The sequence below is a fragment of the Cynocephalus volans genome, chromosome X (assembly GCF_027409185.1).
Source record: "Cynocephalus volans isolate mCynVol1 chromosome X, mCynVol1.pri, whole genome shotgun sequence".
In the NCBI taxonomy this organism is placed as follows: domain Eukaryota; kingdom Metazoa; phylum Chordata; class Mammalia; order Dermoptera; family Cynocephalidae; genus Cynocephalus; species Cynocephalus volans.
Genome location: NC_084478.1, coordinates 169,080,967 through 169,100,159, shown reverse-complemented (window position 1 = coordinate 169,100,159; position 19,193 = coordinate 169,080,967).

Below are 19,193 nucleotides of genomic sequence, written 5' to 3'. Positions count from 1 at the left end.
CACGGCAGCCTCCACAATAACAATGGCTCCCGCGAAAGTAACTAGACACCACAACCACCATGCACATGGTCCGCCAGCCACTGGAGTGCATTCACACAAGAGTCATCAGCAGAGACAAAGAAAAGAAGAGGATGTCTCTTTCCACAAAGCCCATTTCAGAGTGACAGAAGAAAGATCTCCTCTATGATAATATCGGAGGACCCCATCACATCTCTCAGCATTGGACAGATCATCTAGGCAACAAATTAACAGAGTAACCATTATTCTTTCAGAAGGAGAGAAGACATCTAGGGTAATTAGAGGGGGTAGGGGAAGGGAATGGAGGAAGTGGAGAGATTGGACAAGGGGCATAAAGAATAATTGCAATTTATAACAATATTTATGCTAGTAATATTGATTTGATCTACATATCCCAATGTTCAACCCCCAAAATATGTATAATCAATTTTGATTCAGTAAATAAAATACTTTTTTTTAATAAAAGAGAAAAAAGAATCATACTGGTGGTGGGCTTGTCATAGATGGCTTTTAGTGTGTTGAGGTACTTTCCTTCTATACATAATTTGTTGAGAGTCTTTATCATGAAGGGATGTTGAATTTTGTTAAATGCTTTTTCAGCATCTATTGAGATAATCATATGGTCTTTGTCCTTGAATTTGTTGATGTGATGTATCATGTTTATTGACTTTTGTGTGTTGAACCATCCTTGCATTCCTGGGATGAATCCCACTTGATCATAGCATGTAATTTTTTCAATGTGTTGCTGTATTCTGATTGCTAGTATTTTATTGAGGACTTTTGCCTCTGTCTTCATCAAGGATATTAGCCTGTAATTTTCTTTTTTTGTTGTGTGTTTATCTGATTTTGGTATCAGAGTTATATTGGCTTCAGAGACTGAGTTTGGGAGAATGGGTTCTCTTTCAATTTTTTGTAGTAGTTTGAGGAGAATTGGTATTAACTCCTCTTTAAAAGTTTGATAGAATTCAGCTGTAAAGCCATCCAGACCTGGACATTTCTTTGTTGGAAGTTTGCTGATTACCACTTCAATCTCCTTGCTTATTATTGGTCTGTTCAGGTTTTCTATCTCTTCTTGGTTCAGTCTCGGTAGTTTTTATGTGTCTAGAAACTGATCCATACCTTCCATATTTTCGTATTTGTTGTCATCCATTTGTCTATGACAGTCTCTAATGATTCTTCATATTTCTGTGGTGTCAGCTGTCATTTCTCCCTTTTCATTTCTGATTTTTGTTATTTGGGTCTTCTCTCGTCTTTTTTTTTTTTTTTTTAACCTAGCTAATGGTTTGTCTATTTTATTTATCTTCTCAAAAACCCAACTTTTTATTTCATTGATCTTTTCTGTTGTTTTTTGGGTCTCTATTTCATCTAGTTCTGCTCTGATCTTCATTATTCATTTCCATCTACTACCTTTGGGTTTGGATTGTTGTTGCTTTTCAAGTTCTTTGAGGTGTAGTGTTTGGTTGTTTACTTGAAGTTTTTCTGTTCTTTTGATGTAAGCATTTATTGCTAGAAATTTGCCTCTTAATACTGCTTTTGCAGTATCCCACAGGATTTGGTATGATATATCTTTATTTTCATTAGTTTCAAGACAGTTTTTGATTTCCTGTTTAATTTCTTCTTGAACCCATAGTCATTCAGGAGGCTATTCTTTAGTTTTCATGTATTTGTATAGTTTCCAGAGTTTTGCTTATTTTCAATTTCCAGTTTTAGTCCATTGTGGTCTAAATAGATACTTGGAATGATTTTAGCTTTTAAAATTTTCTCTTTTTTGTCTTTTTTGTGACCGGAAAGGGGATTGCAACCCTTGGCTTAGTGTCAACAGTGCCGCACTCAGCCAGTGAGCGCACCGGCTATCCCTATATAGGGTCCGAACCCGCAGCCGGAGCGCTGCTGCGCTCCCAGCACCGCACTCTCCTGAGTGAGCCACGAGGTCGGCCCAGCTTTTAAAATTTTCTGAGACTAGTTTTGTGACCTAATATGTGGTCTATCCTGGAAAATGTTCTGTGAGCTGATGAGAAGAAAGTGTATTCTTTAGTTGTTGGGTGAAATGTTCTGTATATATCTGCCAGGTCCAGTTGGTCTAAGGTGTAGATTAACTCCTGTGTCTCTTGGTTGATTTGTTGCCTGGAAGATCTGTCCCATACTGAGAGAGGAGTGTTAAGATCACCCACTATTAATGTATTAGGGCCTATTTCTTTCTTTAGGTCTAAGAGGGTTTGCTTTATATACTGGGTGCTCCAGTATTGGGTGCATACATTCTTATGATTGTTATGTCTTCTAGCTGGATAGATCCTTTTATCATTATATAGTGGCCTTCTTTGTCTCTTTTTATGTGTTTTGGTTTAAAGCCTATTTTGTCCATTGTAAGAATAGATACTCCTGCTGGGTTATGGTTTCCATTTACATGGTATATCTTTTTCCATCCCTTCACTTATAGTCTGCGTGCATCTCTACAGGTGAGGTGGGTCTCTTAAGGACAGCGTATATTCGTGTCTAGCTTTGGAATCCAATCAGTCAGTCTGTGTCTTTTGAATGGGGGAGTTTAATCCATTCACATTTACAGTAGTTATTGACAAGTATTGTTTAATTCCTGTCATTTAATTGCTTTTTGTTTAGATGATTTAAATCTTTTGATCATTATTTCCCCTTTTATTTCTTATCTTTGATGTTAGTTGGAAATTTAAGATGGTGTGATTTAGCTTCTTTCTCTTTCTCACTGGCATTTTTGTTTAAATGGCAGGTTTTGCTCTTTCTTGTATATTTGTGATAGTGTTCATCATTATTCACATTCCAGATGAAGGACTCCCTTGAGAATTTCTTGCAGGGCTGGTCGTCTGGTGGTGAACTCCCACTGTTTTTCTTTTTCTGGGAAATACACTATTTCTCCCTCATTTCTGAAGGAAAATCCTTGCTGGGTAAGGAATTCTTGGCTGGGAACTTTTTTCTTTTAGCATTTTGAATATATCATTCCACTTTCTTCTAGCCTGTAAGGTTTGGGTTGAGAAGTCTGCTGTTATTCTGTGGGGGCTCCCCTATGGGTGACTTGCTGCCTTTCTGTTGCTGCTTTTAGAATTCTCTCTTTGTCTTTGAACTCAGCAGATTTAACTATAATGTGTCTTGGGGAGGATCTTTTTGGATTGAATTTGTTTGTGGAACTTTGAGCTTCCTGAATCTGAAAGTTTGTATCTCTCCCTACCACTGCAAGGTTTTCTGTAAGTATTTCCTTGGATAGGTTTTCAACACTGTTTCCTTTCTCATTCACTTCTGGAATATCCACAGACAGGATGGTAGAGCCCTTGAGGTTGTCTGCTATCTCTCTTAGATTTTCCTCATTATTTTTAATTCTTTTTTCATTTTTTTGTTCTGCCTGGGTTATTTTGAAATGACCATCTTCGAGATCTGAAATTCTTTCTTCTCCTTGCTCTACCCTGCTGCTCAAATTCTCTGTTGAGTTTTTTATTTCATTGTGTGAATCTTTCATTTCTAGGAGTTCTGCTGTTCTCTTTTTTAAGGTATTAATCACTTTCTAAATTTCCTCCTTCATGTTCTGGATATTTTTTCTTGTTTTGTTGTGTTCTCTAATTGAGTCTTCTTTTATTTCGTCAAGTTTTCTTAAGATCATTGTTCAGAATTCCTTTTCAGACATTTTTCAAGGATTCCCTGTACTATGGGTTCTGAAATTTGAGCATTACTGTATTCCTTCGGAGGTGTCATATCCTCTTGTTTGTTTGAAGTTATTGTATTTTTTCATTGACATTTGGTCATCTGGTAGAGGACTTTCTCCTTCTATTACTCTGAGGTTGGCTATGAGGACAAAGATTTCCTCCTCTATTTGCAAGCTTTATTGGTGACTCTTCTTATGTCAGTGTAGTCGAGTGAGCAGGAGGTTACCTGCGGAGTGGCCCTGGCTGCTACTGTGGTGGTGAACTATCCTTGCTTGACAGTAGGTGTGGTAGTGGCTATATTACACCACCTTGGGTCCTGTTCCAGAATCTGTGGCCATAGAATGAGCTCCCAGCACCATGTGGGTCTCCTCGGATCACATTGGTGGGGCACACTGCTGGTGCTGGTGCTTCCCTCTGTGTCCAAGGAGGAAGGTGTCACCTGCACCATGTGGATCTCCTCTGCTCACTGTGGCGGGGTGGGCTGCGAGTCCTGGTGTTTCCTTCTGGGTCCAAGGGGGATCATCCATTACATTTTGAAGAATTATTAGAATGAGGTAAAGGTTACATGGTAGATGAAAATATTCAGGAAGAAACTTAATGGTAAACTTGCAAAAATTATATGCTGTGTATTATTGCTATACATTTAATATAGGAATACAACTCTAAAACTGAGAAAATCCCCAAAAATGTTGACAGTCGTTAGCCCTGAATGGCAGGGCACAATTGGTTTTCATCTTCTTTTATTTCTGAAATTGTCATCAACTCCCTTGTACTAGTAGAATATCCAAACCCCAGACCCTCCTGTAACAACACAAGGACAAAGGAAAGAAAATGTGGAGTAGTATTTCACTAAGTATATATACCATATGTTCCTTATCCAGTCATCCCACGATGGGACATTTAGGTTGGTTCCATAGCTTAGCTATTGTAAATAGAGCTGCGATAAACACGGGAGTGCAGGTGTCCCTTCGACATGGAGATTTCCATTGCTTTGGGTATATACTCAGCAGTGGGATTGCTGGATTGTACAGCAATTCTCTATGTAGTTGTCTGAGGAACCTCCATACTGAGTTCCATAGTGGCTGCACTAATTTACAGTCCCACCAACAGTGTAGAAGAGTTCCCACCCTCCACATCCTCACCAGCATTTGTTATCTTCTGTCTTTCTGGTAATAGTCAGTCTAACTGGGATAAGATGATATCCCAATGTGGTTTTGATTTGCATTTCTCACATGATTAGTGATGGTGGGCGTTTTTTCATATACCTGTTGGCCATTCACATCCCTTCCTTTGAGGGATGTCTAGTCCACTCCTTTGCCCACTTTTTAACTGGATTATTTTGTTGTGGTTGTTGTGTTATTTGATTTGGTTTTACTGTTAAGTTGTCTGAGTTCCTTGTATGTTCTGGATATTAATCCCTTGTCGGATTTATACTTTGCAATTAATTTCTCCCATTCTGTAGGATGTCTTTTCACTCTATTGATAGTTGCCTTTGCTGTGCAGACGTTTGATGTAATCCCATTTGCTAACTTTTTCTTTTGTCACTTGTGCTTTTGGGTTTTATTCATAAAATCTTTGTCTAGCCCTACCTCCTGAAGTGTTTCTTCTATGTTTTCCTCTAGGAATTTTATAGTTTCACGTCTAATATTTAAGTCTTTAATACTCATTTTGAGTTGATTTTGATATATGGTGAGAGGTACGAGTCTAGTTTCATTCTTCTGCATGTGAATGCCCAGTTTTCCCCGCACCTTTTCTTGAAGAGGCAGTCTTTTCCCAATGTATGTTCTTATTGCCTTTGTCAAAGATCAGTTGGCTGCAAGTAAGTGGGTTGGTTTCTGTAAGTGAGTGGATTCTCTATTCTGTTCCACTGGTCCCTGTGTCTGTTTTTGTGTCAGTACTATGCTGTTTTTGGTTGCTATAGCTTTGTAGTATAATTTGAGGTCAGGTAGTTTTATGCCTCCAGCTTTATTATTTCTTTATTTGCTCAGGATTGCATTGGCTATTCGGGGTCTTTTGTTGTTGCATATGAATGTTGTTATTGTTTTTTCCTATTTCTGTGAGGAACATCATTGGTGTTTTGATCGGGATTGCATTGAATCTGTATGAATTACTATTAGGTCATGCAGTTGCACAGACTCACAGCTACTCTCCAAACTGGGTTCGGGCCTGTGAGGACAAAGAGACCCTCATGTGGCAGGGGTTGCTGGCATTTGTGCAGTTGGTGGAAACAGCAGAGGTTATTCCAGCTTACCTTCTCTCTGCCCGACACTGAGGCAGTCCCTGCGGAGAGACAGTGAGGAGAGGCAGGATGCCTTGCTCTGCTTTCTGTCGTGCTATCCCAACCTTCTGTGCTCCAAAAAGATTTTGTCACTCCCCTCATACTCTGCAGCTTATCTCTTCAGTGGTTCCAGTCAGAATACAGATGTTTATTTACTGTTTTGGTCTCTTTCTGTTGGGGCGGGCAGTATGAGGTCCAGAAAAATCTAGTTGGCCATCTTGCTCCACCCTCCCTCTCCATAATTTTAAAGTCCTTTTGGTAACTTGAAATGTTAAAGTGAAATTAAGTAATACATATTCATTAACTGTCTGAGTCATTTAAAATATTAAAACATTAATTATTAAGCATAAGTTTAAAGTTTATATGCATTAACATCTTGTTTTTATGTAGGGTAGAAAAGCTATATCCATGGGGTCTGCTAGTAAACATGAAAAAATTGTTCTATGAGGATGTACATGCTTCTGGAAAATAGAAAATGTAGATTCATAAGATTTTGGAATGTGACAAACAGTTGAAAATAGATTACTTCCTAGGTTTTAACAAATGTAAGGTTACTAAAAGTTTAAAATTAAAAATGAATATGTGTAATTAAAACTTCTAGAGATAGGGAAATAATCTCAATATGCAAAGTATATGAGAAAAGAAAGATGTGTTTTTGGTGAGAAACTGTAAAAAGACCCATGGATGTATATATATATTTTTGTTAAGAAGGAGCAATTTTGTCTTATTCAGAAGTTATTTAAAGATTGTCCCAAAATACGAACTTAGGAGGTAATTCGAAACAAGGCAGGAAAGAACCCATAAGAAGGAGGTGTAAAAATACATATAGATATTAGTGTGAGGTTGTATATATACTTGGTAAAGAAAGTAGAAGGCAGAGTAATTTTTTCTCTTGCATGAGAGCGAGCTTTGTGTAGTGAAGATGATAAAGGAAAGAGGAAAGTAAGTCTTTGTCATAGGATACAATGCTCATGAAAGGAATTTTATGTGATCAAGTTGAGTAAAATTAGAAGGGAATTATTTGTAAGTTTATCTGAACATTGAGGAGTGATATAAAAAGCACACTGATGCAAGGCGAGAGTTTGCTGCCCTATGTTGGAACGGCAGAGTTTTCTCAAACCACTGAACTGCTCTTAATCGAAAATTGGGAGAGGTCTTTTATCTTTTAGGTGACAGGCCCAGGCTTGCTTGCCTCCACTGGCTTATCTTTGTAGAAAGCCAATGGGTTTTTGTTGCTGTTGTTCGTTTGTTTATTTTTTAGTGGTTTTTAGCTGATGCTCATGAAGAGCAGAGAGAGTACCTAGAACTGTGCCAGTAGTGAAAGGAAATCCTAAGAAGGTGCATTTCTTTACAGAGTTGTGTCAAAGCATCCTTTGGACCCTCTGCTGGAAAGGTAGAATCAGGTCTCATATAATGCCTTTTAATTGTATCCTCTACTACTGTAGATGTAGGACAGCACTGTGTCATACCTCTGTGAATGTAAAATATCTTGTACCTGCTTTATGATACGTGGTGGTGACCGTGCTTTCTCAGAGCTGTTTTTCATGATGTCATTCTAGAATGTTTTCTTTCCAGATGATGATTGAGAAGCTAATAAAACAAAATGGTGCCAGGTCCCACAACAGTAACAGAACTTTGTTGTGGTCTGGGGTTCTGTTTTTTACCTTTTTAAAAATGAAGGGTGCTGGATGTCTCCATAATTGAGTTCAGATGCCGGCCGAACCTGGAAAAGCTGTTGCTGCTGTTAGCGCATAACATACTGCTGTTATTGGTAATTTTATATAAATACACACACACACACACACACACACACACACACGTATATATATACATATGTATATGTATAATTTGAATTTATGCATAACAATGTGGAAATTACATTACCAAAAAAATTTGAGAAGTGAAGGTGGAAAAAAAAAAAGAGAGCTTTATAAATATGCTGATTTCTTCATATTTTGTAACGAATAGGGAAAAAAACTCATATAATTTAAGCTGCTTCATCCAGTCATTGACGTATAAGAATATTTTAATGTACAAAGATAAATATTTTTAGAACAGTATAATGTGATTCATTAGAATGTTTGAGGACAGAGAAGGAGGGAGTATTGGTGGCCATTGTAGGGAGTCAGGATACTGTCCAGAGCCACACTGTCCTACACGGTGGCCATCAGTCATAAGTGGCTATATAAATATAAATTAATTGAAATTTAAAATTCAGTTGCTCAGCTGCAGTAGGCACATTTCAAATGCTCAGTAGCCACATGTGGCTAGTGGCTTCTGCATTTTACAGTGCAGAAGGGACCATTGGTCCCTCCTACAGGTGACCCAGCTGAGAGTTCTGTAAACCTTCCTCCTAGCTTTCCCAAAGACATCAGTTTCTTCAGCTTGGAAGAATCTCTGTGCATCTCTGTGTCTGTCTCCCCTCTCCTCTGCTTTCTTGTCCTCTCCCCTCCTCTCTTCACCCCTTCTTTCCCTTTCTCTCTTCTCCCCTCCTTTCCCCTTCTCTCTCTCTCTGTCTCTGTCTTTCTCTCTGTCTCCTCACTCCATTTCCAACTTTCAGAGTGTATCCTTAAGGTTGTGTCCTCAGAGAAGCCATCCAGGACAACCCAACCTAAATCAGTCAAAAAAACAAATACACAAGAATAAAACCAGATGGGTATTTAGAATTTGTGACAATGGCATTTCAATTAATTTGGGAAAATATGGATTACTCAATAAATTATATTGGAACAACTGGCTAACTTTTGGGGGTAGGTGAAGCAGATCGCAATGTCACCTCAAACCCCCAAATAAATTCCCAGCACATTAAAATTTAAAGTAATACAAGATGCTGTCAGTGAATATTTTCACAACTGTATAGTGAGTAAGGCTTTTTGTAAAAAATAAAAGTCTAGAAATCATAGTTTAAAAAATGAAGTTCTTAAGTATATTTAAACATTTTCTAACATTCTGTCAAACACTGACACCTGTTACCACCTCCATGGGAGGGGTCCCACCACGTGGAGTGTAGGAATGGCTACCACCAGGAGGAGCAGTCCCTGGATGTCAATCCATTGCATGGTTTGCAGGTGTTGGAGTCACAAAGAAGGAAATGATTCAGGAGGCACTGGATGGAAGAGTATTTTACTCACATAGTGAAGAGATAGAGCAAGCTCAGCTTTACTGGTGAGCATTGGTCCTGCATGGCCAGCAGGTCTTGCCCCACTGCTGATGCAGGGAGATTATCCGCATGCATCCCTCTCACGTTGCAGGCAACGGACTCTGTTCCTTCCTCCCCAGAAACAGATATAGCAGTGGGGTTGTCCAGGTGACATATTCACATTCTGAAGCAGAACAAAAAGTACACATCAAGGCCGGAACAGGGAAAGGTGTTTCCAAACAACACGCTATGCCCAGCAAAGGCTTTGAGGGGGTCTTTATCTCCATGTAAGAAAATCTTTGAGGCCCGAGACACACCCTTATGCAACCGTGCAAGGGTCATCATGCTGTGAATGTCTGCCTTTTCCAAGAACATCTCCATGAAAAAGGACCATGTAAAAAGTTTAAATGGAGGAATGAGGAAGAAAAAGTATGTTCAAGTTATGACAACTATTTTTGTATTCTGAACATATAAAGAACACCTACCAATCAATAAGAAAAACATGAGTGTCCCAGAGAGAAAACAGAAAAAGCATCGAAGCGGACAGTTCTCAGAAGAAGATGCCACTGGTAAATGACATGAAATATTGTAAAAGTACATTAAAAATCAAAAGAAAATGAAAACAACATTGAGATGAGAATTTGCTTATCACATGGAAAACTATTAAAAGGAATAATAATTTTCTAAATGAGCACTTTCTTACACCATTGGTTAGAGTGTAAATTGTTACAAGTATTTTTGAGGACAGTTTAGTAGTATACATCAAATGTTTTTAAGAGGGTTTACTTACTCTTTGATCCAGCAATTCCCCTTCTAAAAATCTATTGTATGTAATGGATTGCAAAAAAAGCAAATGTACCAGGATATTCATTGCAGCATTGTTTACAACACTATGTAATTGAAAACAATGGAAAGTTCTATATGTCGGGTACTATTTCAAATGCCTTTGAAATATACATTCCGTGGAGTATCAAATAGCTATTAAGAATATTGGGGAACAGATAGAAAGATGCCACATGTTCTCACTCCTACGTGGAAGCTAAGAAATTTGATCTCATAGAAGTAGAGTGTGGAATACTGGTGACTAGAGACCGGTACACAGAAGGGAGAGAGGGATATGTGGAGATGGTGGTCAGTGGATACAAAATAGTAGAGAGACAGGAAGAATGGGGTCTAGGGTTCTGTAGCAACATAAGGAGACTGCAGTTAACAACAAAGTACTGTGTATCTTTGGATAGCTAGTCGAGATGATGTTTAATGTCCTAACACAAAGGAACGACAGATGTTTGAGGGGATGGATGTACTAAGCACCCTGATGTGACCACTGCACACACTACAGATGTACCGAAATATTGTGTGCTATTCCATAAATGCACACAATTACCATTATGGGTCAATAAAGAAAAATCAAATGAAAGGAGCAAAATAGAGAGTAAAATAGTGTTTCCCAGAAGTGGGGAAAGGGAGCAAGGAGCGGGTTCAGGGAAATGTTGGAGACTAGCACAAAGTTGCAAAGTTACAGTTAGATAGGAAGTTCTGGAACTCTAGGCTGACCATAGTTAATAACATTGTATTGTGTATTTCAAGACAGCTAGAACAGAGGATCTCGGATGTTATAACCACAAAGAAATGATGAATGTTCAAGTGATAGTTATGCTCACTATTCTGATTAGATCATTATACAGCCCATGCGTGTATTGAAGCAGGAAACTGTACCCCATAAACATGCACAATGAAGAAAGGAAATTTAAAACGAGAGAATATTTTGGAACTTTCAGGGTCCTCCATCTGAGGTGGGAATGCCACACTGCAGCAGTGTACACAAATGGGCCAAGGGATAGGAGAAGCTACAGGAAACAGATGGTTTATATTCCTGAAGGCTGAAAGAATTCACCAAGGTTTTAAAATACTATGATTACAGGGCCGACCTGTTGCTCACTTGGTTGGGTGCGGTGCTGATGACAACAAGGCCATGGTTTTGGATCCATAATAGGGATGACTGGTTCGCTCACTGGCTGTGTGTGGTGCTGACAACACCAAGCCAAGGGTTAAGATCCCCTTACCAGTCAACTTTAAAAAAAAAATGTTATGTTTACAGTTCCAGTCAAGATGGTGGAATGGACATTCCGCAGCGTCACTCTCTCCTACAAATGAACAAATTTTCAACTATAAAAATGTAACGACAGCCAAGATGGGGCCACTGTAGCCCAGGGGAAGAGGAGCAGAGACCTACAGATTTCATGAAGGTGGGAGAAGCCACAATGACAGAAAGAAAAATCTGCTCTGAGCATTTCATGCAGTGGCCACTTCAAGGCTGGAGCTGCTGAGCACATGGAGTGGGAGATGGCAGAAGCCGCAACTGTGCCCTTCAGATGGAGAGGCTTGGAGATGGCAGGGGAGAAGAGGGTCTTGGTGGCCCTTAGGACAGCTAGACCAGTAATAGGTTTTCCATGGGCCCCTGCAGGAGCAAGGAGCCACAACAACTGAAAAAAAGGAGCCATTCAGAACCCAGTGAGTCAGTGCAAAGGACTGACACAGGGCCCATTTCATGGGAAGTGTTTGCAGCAGTGGTGGTGGGGGAGGCATGGCCACTGGGAGAACACTGGGACACAGCAAGGACAGCTGACCTGCCCCCCAATCAGTGCAGAACCACCCAGAGGAGACTGGTCGGAATGCAGAATTGCATGGGGTGCAGTTTGATGAAGAGATTCAGGCCCAGATCAGACTTTATACACAAACCAGATCCACCCGGTCTCTGGAGAGCTGGAATTACCTATCAGGTCAACCATTAAAACCTGAGCTGCACAAAAAGTCTTCCCTAGGAAAACAGTAACAAAGCAGCAATTTACCTCAACCACACAGCTCAAGTACTGGTTACCACAGGAATTTCTCCCATTTTAGAAGTAAGCAAAGGACAAAAAATTAGTTCTGGCTCAGGCACAGCACCAGCACCACCAGTCGGAACAGGATGTAAGGCATAATGCCAGGAAAGGACTCCCACCCACGACCAGGCACACTGACAGCTCCTCGGTGCCTAGCTGGGGGCTTGGGGCATGGGGCCAGGGACGGGACCCCCCCTATCCACGACCAGGCACACTCCATTGCCAAGGAGCATGCCAAAAACATCACCTCCATGTGGGTGGCCGACCACAGCCACCACAGTGGCCACGGCTGCTGTGAAGGTGGCTGGAAGTCATAGCCATGACACTGGAGTGCATTGACATGGGGAGAGTCACCATCAGAGACCAGGGAAAGGCAGAGGATGTCGCTCTCCCCAAAACCCATTCCAAGGTGACAGAAGACCCATCTGCTCTTTCATAATATTGGGGGACCTGAGCACACCTCTCACCACTACACAGATCATCTGGGCAGCAGGTCAACAGAGTGTCCATTGCTCTTTCAGACAGAGAGAAGAAATCAAGGGTTATCAGTGGAGGCAGGGGGGAGGGAGAGGAGGATGGGAGAGATTGGACAAGGGGCATAAAGAATAAGTACAATTTGTAACAATATACATACCAGTAATATTGATTTGATGAACACATTCAGCATTGAATTCCAGAGATATGTATGGTCAATTATGATTTAATAAGAAAAATAAATAAATAAATATATAAATAAAATATTGTGTTTACATACGAGTATGATTTTCTTCAAAATTTCACGGAAATACGTATTATGAAAGAACTATGCGTAGATTTGAAATAGTTTTTTCACTAAAATAAACTTGTACTAAACTGTTATAACAAGTGTGAATAGCGTCTTGTTTGAGGCACTAAGAAGCACAAGACATCAGATTTAGGAGAGCTCTTATCAGAGCAGCATGGGCCACAGTGTCCTTCTATAAATGTCTCTGGAATCAGGTCCTATATTCTCTCAGGACCCTGATATCCCTGAGCACACGGAGATCCATAGCCAGGCTTGTGCCAGGGCCTGGCTGGGGCCTAACCTCAACCTGGGGCCTCCGGAACTCCCCTCTCCTGGTTCTTCTGCGAAACATCTTCAGTGGTGTCTGCACTCGCCCTGAGCCTCCTCGAGTTCAGCTGCCCCATCCTGTGCCCGCCCTGAGGGGCCAAGGCGGCAGTGCTTTACTGCTTTGAGCCTTCTGGCTCCTCTGAGGAATCTGGCCCTGTCTCATGGTCCTGGAACCCCAAGTGTCTTCTCTTTTACTGTATGAGCTTTTCTTTGTCTATGTAATGTTTTTCCCTAATTAAGTGCTGAGAAAGTGGAATCACTGTGGTGCTTTGTCTTTGGGGCGGGTGGGTAGACCCGTTGAACTCTGGATGAGCTGAAATCCCATTATGAGAGAAAGGGCAACTCATTTCAGGATTCCTGAGGGTTTGAGGAGGTCCAGGCCATGGTCAATCCATCAGCAGCTCCTGGTGACTCTACTTTCAAGAAATATTCAGAATCTGCTCCCTTCTCCCCACCTCCACTGCCCTCATGCTGATCTAAGGCATCAGTTTCCCCGCTCCTGGCCTTCCACCATTTAGCCCACATTCAGCATGGGAGGCAAAGAGATCCTCTTAGAATATAAGGTGGGTTATTATCATCACATGGTGTTAAACCCTCCGGTGCTTTCAATTGTACCCAACTCCTTCAAATCTGGCATCTTCTTACTGTCCTGGTTGTGTCTCCATGGTAATGCACCTCCCAACCTTACATCCCATGCTGATAAAGCAGGGAGAAAAAGAAGGTGGGACAGGCCAGGAGTGTTCTGGGTCATGAGAATGGCACTTGAGGAGACCCAGGTGAGAGATAGAGCTCGTGGTCTGATTAGTAGTAAGTTTGTCTGGAGCTGCTCTGCACCACTCACGCACTGTTCTAGCAGCTGCAGGGGTGAGAAGTAATGCAAGGAGCAGGCGAGACTGGATGCAATTTAACATAGGGTGGCTAATGCATAGCCAAAGCAATGCTGAGCAAAAAAAAATAAACCTGGAGGCATAACACTACCTGGCTTAAACTATACTACAAAACTATAATAACCAAAACTGCATGGTCCTGGCATAAAAACAGACACACTAATCAATGGAATAGAATAGGGAATCCAGAAATCAATCCACACACCTATAGCCATGTGATAGTTTACAAAGGCACCAAGCCTAATAACTGGGGAAGAGACTGCCTCTTTAGCAAATGGTGCTGGCAGAACTGGATATCCATATGCAGGAGAATGAAACTAGACCCATACCTCTCACCATATACTAAAATCAACTTCAAATGGATTAAAGAATTAAATATACACCTTGAAACAGTAAAAATTCTTAAAGAAAATATAGTAGAAATACTTCAGGAAATAGGACTGGACACAGACTTCATGAATATGACCCCAAAAGCACAGGCAACCAAAGGAAAAATAAACAAATGGGATTATATCAAACTAAAAAGCTTCTGCACAGCAAAAGAAACAGCAGAGTTAAAAGACAATCAACAGATTGGGAGAAAATATTTGCGAAATATACATCTGACAAATGATTAAGATGCAGAATATACAAGGAACTGAAACAACTTCACAAGAAATAAACAAGCAACCCAATTAGAAAATGGGCAAAGGAACTGAATAGACGTTTCTCAAAGGACGACATACAAATGGCCAACATGTATATGAAAAAATGCTCAACATCACTCGGCATTTGGCAAATGCAAATCCATAAAACTGTGAATGATAAAAGCTGGCAAGGTTGTGAAGAAAAAGGAACTCTCATACACTGTTGGTGGGATTGCAAAATGGTGCAGCCTCTATGGAAAATGGTCTGGAGGTTCCTCAAACAATTGAAGATAGATCTAATGTATGACCCAGCTATCCCACTGCTGAGAATATACCCAGAGGAATGGAAATCATCAGGTCGAAGGGATACCTGTTCCCCAAGGTTCACTGCAGCACTCTTTACAATAGCTAAGAGTTGGAACCAGCCCAAATGTCCATCATCAGATGAGTGGATATGGAAAATGTGGTATATCTACACAATGGAATACTACTCTGCTATAAAAAAGAATGAAATACTGCCATTTGCAATGACATGGATAGACTTAGAGCGAATTATATTAAGTGAAACAAGTCAGGCACAGAAAGAGAAATATCTCATGCTCTCACTTATATGTGGGAGCTAAAAATAAATAAATAAACACACAAACAATGGGGGGGAGGGAAGGATACACAACAATTACAATTCCTTAAAGTTGATACGACAAGCATACACAAAGGACATTGTTGGGAGGGAGGGGGGAGGGAGGTTTCAGTAATGGGCCACAATAATGAACCACATTGTATATTGACAAAATAAAATTAAAATTAAAAAAATAATGATAAAAAATAAATTAAACTTGTACCCTTTACATGAGGGCTATGGAAAGTCAACTTTGCAATATGACGATGGTCCATGTAGTGGATTGAATAGTGTCCTCCAAAAATGTGTGTCCACCCAGACCTGTGAACATGACCTTATTTGGAAATAGGGTCTTTGTAGATGTAATCAAGTTAGATGTGTTCATCAGGGTGAGTCCTAATCCAATATGACTGGTGTCCCTATAAAAAGACGAAATTTGAAGACAGATTCATAAAGTAATGCCAAGGAATGTCAGCAACCACTAGAACATAGAACAGACAAGGAAAGATTTCTTCCCTAGAAGATTTTGGAGGGAGAATGGCCCTGACAACACCTTGATTTTAGACTAGAGAAATCCAGAAGTTGTAAGAGAGTACATTTCTGTTGCTTTAAGCCACACTGCTCATGGTATTTTGTTGTTTCGGTAATAGGCCACAGTAATCAACCACATTGTATATTGACAAAATAAAACAAACTTTGGAAAAAGAAAAGGGGGCGCTCAAGTAAGCTCTTTCACTCCCTGCGCCATATGAGGACACAGCAAGAAGGTGCTGTCTTTGAAGCAGAGAGGAAGCCTTCACCAGACACCTGACCTGCTGGCACGTTGACCTGGGACTTCCCAGCCTCCAGAACTGTGAGCAATATTTTTTTATGGTTTATAAATTAAAAGAAAAAAATAGGGTAGCTAGGAAAGCCTCCCTGAGGGGGTAATATGTGAGAAAGACGTGAAGGAAGTCAGGAAGTGAGCCACGTGGAACCCGGGCTAAGAGTTTCAGACAGGAAAGAGCCAGGATGAAGGCCCTGAGGCAGGAGCAGGCCTGATGTGTTTCAGAAAGCAGGAGGCGGCCAACGTAGCTGGATCAGAGCGTGCAAGGGGGAGAGCGGGAGGAGATGAGGCCAGAGAGGAAATGGGCCAGCTGAGGCTGAACTTCATAGGCCACTCACTATAAGGGCTTTGGCTTTGAGCCTGAGTGAGAGGGAGCCACTGGAGTGTTCTGACGAGAGCGGTGACACAACCTGATTTGGTGTTAAGGCAGCCCGGCAGCCCAGCAGCATCAGCAGCCCATTTGTGAGGCCGAGGTGGCTGACAGATTCAGGCCTTTGCTGGGTGACAATTAAAGTTTTAGTAAGGACAGCAATGAACAACCAGATCCCAGATTTCTGACATTTTCACAGTCAGCTCTCAGGAACCCCATCTGAGCCAGCTCGAGCTCACCAACGCTCATCAGTGCCTGTCTCTTACTCGCGGCCCTCTAGGCAGCCCTTCTTCTAAATGCTCTTCAGTTAAAGCTGTTAGAATGTGCCATCTGTTTCCTGCTGTGCCATGACCAACACGCCAAGGGTAGAGATGCCGAGGCAACTTAGAACCACGTGAGGACACCTTCATGGATCAGTCAGGGTTTATCTGCAGGTAACTTCAACCTCTCTGGCTAGTCTTGTATAGTGACTTTAACACACGGAACCCGTGGCTTCCAAAACCATTTAAAGAGCTGGAAGAATGGGATTCTGTGAAGAGAAAGTACATAGACACAAAAACATGCCTATTCCAGAGAGCAAAACTTGCTGCCCTCTACAGAATGGAAGGACCCCAAGATAATCCACCTTCTCCCAGGTTCCCACTATGGCATGAATATTTGTGACACACCAAAATTTATATGTTGAAACCTAATCACCAATGCGATGATATTAGAAGGTGGGGCCTTTGGGCGGTGATTGGATCATGAGATCAGAGCCCCCGTGGATGGGATTAGTGTCCTTAGAAAAGACAGACCCCATGGGAGAACGCAGCTAGAACGCGCCAACTATCCTCACTAGACACTGAATCGGCCACCACATTTATCTTGAATTCCCCAGGGTCCAGAACTGGGAGAAGCATTTTCTGTTGTTCATGAGCTATCCAGTCTGTGGCATTCGGTTATAGCAGCCCATAAGCCTGACAGTCCCCCTGTGGGGTGATTCCATATATGGGGCTCTGCTGTTGGTACGTTGGGTGCTCAGCAGTGGTAATACCCAAATCAGCCTCGCTGCGGTCAAGACCATACTGTTGAGACCATGAACAACTTCCGTTCCCCCATGGCCCCTTTATCAGGAGCCCAATGAGCAAGAATCAGGGTGACTGGGAAAAGAAGGTGCCTGACACCCCCAGAGCTGCTCATTGTGTCCACTAGAGTATTGAAAGCCTCCGCCTCTGTGGTGGATGCACCTTGGGAACATTCACACAGGATATGCAGTACCTCCCACTCTGGGCCCAATCTTGGAAGTCTGTTTACATGCCTATTCCCCAGACTGCATTGTGGTCAATCCTCCAGCCTTGTTCCTTCCGAGTCCTGACCATCTGAACAAACTCTTATACACTTCCCCTTTACTCACGTGGATCTATACTTTTTGTCACATCCTTCCCGGCAGAATGAACGAAAAGATGCACTTCTGAAAGTGTGCCTTACAGAGAATTACGAAGATGTGAATGGAGCTTAACTGGTTGTTGGAGAGAAATTTAAAGTTTTGAGAGTTTCCAGTAAAAAACAAAGAAACAATGACTGAAAAAAGAACGACCTAACCTTCCAAGTCTATAGTTTACAAAAAGATCTGAGTAAAGCTAAAGAATTAGATGGAAGAGATATTTAAAAATGAGAATTAAGGAAATTAATAACGAAATTGAGAAAAAAAATAAAAGGGGTTCACTAATGTTTCTTTCTTTTTGAAAAGATGACTTTTAAGGGGATCTTAACCCTTGACTTGGTGTTGTCAGCACCATGCTCTCCCAAGTGAGCCAACTGACTATCCCTATATAGGGATCCAAACCCATGGCCTTGGTGTTATAAGCACCACATTCTGTCAAGTGAGCCATAGGCCAGCTCGAAACATTTCTTTTTGAAAAAATATGAGTGGTAAAGGGATCTTAACCCTTGTCTTGGTGTTGTCAGCACCACGCTTTCCCAAGTGTTCTATCCGGCCTTCCCTATATAGTGATCTGAACCCACGCCCTTAGTGATATCCGCACCTACACTCTCCCGAGTAAGCCATGGGCTGGCCTTCACTAAACATTTTTAAAAAGAGAATTAATTAGGCAAACCCCTGGAAAGATCGATTTAAAGAGTTAGAAGTTATAATGGAAATGTCTGGAATGAAAAAATATATGTGTGGAGTATACATAAAACAAAGGTATTTCAAAGGGCCTGGTTTTCCAAAGCCTTGCAGTTTCGAATATTAACATTGCAAAAGAGAGGCAATTTTCCCCAGGCTATAGTCTCTGTTGTAAGATAAAGAATTGTAACACAGAAGGGTTGCTGGCTCAAAGACAGACAAGTTACTGATTGATATGTAAAGATACTGGGAAATTGATGCAAGAAGAGAATGTTTGCTAAGATCAAGCTTTTGGTGGTGGATCGGCTTAATTTCTTGCAAATTGCATTATGGAGTGTCACCTTGCTTGTCTTACTGAATGTTACCAGCTTCTATTGTTAAACTTGTTAAACTATACTTAGCAAAAACCCCACCTATATTCTCTTCTAAATGCGTGAAGAGAATCCCAATTTGTGGTTAATTTCCCGAATGGAATGAATGGGTCTATCTCGAGGGTTCCAGGAGATTAACCCTTTTTCAGGGCTTCTCACTGCTCAGAAGAGATGGGCTTTGAGCAATCTTTAGTGGCTCCATCACCCAGGGGAGTAGGGGTGACAAATCCATGCGAAGCAAAACAACTTATAAGTATATGTATTGCAGACATTTAAAAATGATATGATAAATTTATTGCAGTAAATGAGAAAAGC